Raw genomic sequence first — 3,281 nt, forward strand, 5'->3', positions numbered from 1 at the left:
CCCAGCTAACACATATTTTGTAACAGTATAATAACATTTTTAATGCCGTAGCAGGATTTTCAAACAGTGCGGGACAATATCAGGGTGGCCACTTTACGCGTAAAACGCGTAAATTTAAATAACGTGGACCCATTCTACAGAGAAATATGACAAATTTGGATCCATTTTCTTACATTTTTACCCATTTTAAGCTAAAAATATGAGAAATCTAGATCTATTTCTCAAAAAGTGGACCCATTTTATGCATACAATTATATAATTTGGACACATTGTTAAAATGTGGACCCATTATTTGTGGACTCATTAGAAAAATTGTGTGGGACTGTCCCAACTCTCCCAATAGCTGGTTACGGCATCGATGATGTTATAATAACGTTTTTGATGTTTAAAATAAACGTGGTTTTCGTAGAATCATTAAATAATACGAGGCCTATTTATGTGGAAAGCGGTTGGTGTGTTTAGGTTCGGACACTCAACCGCGTGGTCGGGAGTTCAAGCCCTGGCTTGTGTACGTCCTTAGGCAAGACACTCTATTTGTTTATAATCTGATTTATCGCTGAATTAAGTGTAATTTGTACATCTACAGATTACAAATTTACGAATTATTAAGGCGTTAAACACAGCCGCAATCCGCTAGCCGCAGTCCGCCATTAATAAATAGTTCAGTATTGCCACATACGTTACAGACCTGCAAGTACGGACGCATGTTGACTATAATTTATCTATTAATTACTTCTTTAAAACAAAAATCACCATTAAATAATAACAATGATCGGCACAGATAGCATTATCCAACGCTGAAACGAGAAAAGATACTCAGAATTCATAATAATGGGATCGAAATATGATATGGTATTATATATTCATTTTACACTTTGAGAAGCATCGGGTGACGTAGCCTGTTCTGAATATCTAATCAGAATATCAAAGCAATAATCCGCGGTTGACGTTCAAATTGTGTATGAGGAGCACCTTGAGGGCTTGCAGCAGTAACGGTAAGACACCGACCACCTAAAGCATGATTAAACCCACATCTCGCCGCCTATTCAATTTGCATCAATACTGTATCGTATAACTGAATTATACATGACGTCATCAAAGTTGTAACCAATCAGTTATCATGATCATCTCAGCTCATGAATATGCATTTAGAATTTGTAAACCGTCTTTTCTTTTTTAAGAAACTGATTGTCCATTGAAATTGCACCAATATCGACATTTTGTAACTAAACATGACGTCACAATATTACAATCATCGTCATAAATTTGCATACACGGTTTTATGGATAATCAGTTGTTAGTGAAGGTGTCAAGTATATGATGAAAAATTGATGAGTCATGAATTGAAAGTGAATAAGTTAACATTGAAGAGTTTCAATTCAACTAGCCGCTAGTGTACCTTCTGTAGTGACGTACAGTATATATTTCTTGCAATTCTTAGTGAGTCAGATAAGGATGTATTTTGGTATGACCATCAATGAATCAATTTCTAGCGATGCATTTGGAAGTGAATATCAAACTCGATTTTGATGATGAGTTATAATGCCTAGAGGCCGAATGACGTCGCTACCGACATTAATGCAAGGAAATATAATGTTGCGGTAATAACCCATGCACTCAATGCGAAAGGAAATATAGGCCTAGCTAAAATTCTCCAATATGTGAGACAAAGAGTAATGTTGATTTCAATTTCAAAAATTGTATTCTGAGATCGAGATAGACTTGAATCTCAATTTTCGTCACTTAGACCATAATTTCAGAATGTAGTAAAATGAAGGTCTACATAATCCATCTACTGTTGGTTTCGGGTTAGGATGCCTCGGTCCATATTCTTCCTTAATATAGGAATATGGACTGCTACATAAATTCTTCCACGTTAACGAGTTGGAAGCCTCATGCACGGGCTCATGTACTATGGTTAACGGACTAAGCGAGTTTCCTCCAACATGAAAAGCACCATGCAATACTGTTATCAGGCTGCCGAAGTCTCCTCCACATGGTCTTCGATTTAGGGACGCCCCATACATACTATGGCTAAATAGCTGGGGAGTCTCGTCCACCTTGTCGTCGATGTAAATAAGCCTCTTGCATACTATAGTTAACTGACTGGAGGAGTCTCCTCTGGTTGGACGTCGGTATATGGTAGCCATTTGCGAATAAGCGCCCAGGTGCTTAAAATATTTTTGAGGGGCGCTTATTCAAACGGGGCGCTTATGAAAACAGAGTGAAAATTGAGGGAGCGCTTATGGAAATAGATGAAAATTAAAGGAGTGCTTATGGGAAATTGGAAAATTTAAGGGCCACTTTTTTTTAATCTAAGAAAATGTAATCGTCGAGAGAGCATGGCTCATAAATGTTGGGGTATTTACACAACAGATTTACACAAGAAGCCCAGGGCTTCGAGGTTTTACTGTATGGTTGTTGGCACTAGTGAGCTCCGTTTAATTATAATAGGCCTACATGTTTTCAACTGGTGTGAGATCAGTTTACGAAATAGTCTTGTGGTAAAGAACGATACTGGTCCGTGTATATAACCTTTTATTTTATTTTTAATAAGAAAAGAAGAAGAAGGAAAAAAAACATATTAGGCAACGGCGCGCGCTCATGTACCGTGCAGTTGCAATTTCTAATAAAGCTTTCTGTCTCTCATGCCATATCAATGGGCTTTCAATGATGCTAATTAGATCGTAGGGATTTCATCAAACCACTGAGCTATCTAATGAAGGGGTATCATATGAACCAAAGATCAATATGGGAATACCGATAATAGGACTAACCGATCGCTAATACTCCTAATGCACCTCCACATGGCCGGATATTTGAACAAATAATATATGGCCTATATAATATATAACATATAGGCCTAGGCCTACCTCTATACATATAATGAAACGACTTCACGGTAGACTATGAGAGTTATTTTGTTGTAACTCGGATTCTGCCACTCAAAGAGTTGCAGGGATCAAATAGTGGTGGGGCTGTATAGGCAAATATACATACAGTAAATAATAATGTCAAATGGTAGAGATATATGCCACAACATTTATTTATTTCAATTAAATTTTGTGGCATATCTGGTTCAAGATTCAAGATTCTAGATTCTATAAATAAATTTATTGCAAATTTAAGGAAAATTTGAAATGTACAGAATAATTCAATTTAACAATATTAAAAATGTTCATAATATTTAAAATACTCCAGTTAAATTTGTCAAAATAAGAAAACAGGACACATCTGATAGCATTTGACTCGTTATATATATATATACTGTCTCTTATACA

Source organism: Anneissia japonica, unplaced genomic scaffold (genome assembly GCF_011630105.1).
Source record: "Anneissia japonica isolate Jap-2015-1 unplaced genomic scaffold, ASM1163010v1 scaffold1302_len1884557_cov193, whole genome shotgun sequence".
Classification (NCBI taxonomy): Eukaryota; Metazoa; Echinodermata; class Crinoidea; order Comatulida; family Comatulidae; genus Anneissia; species Anneissia japonica.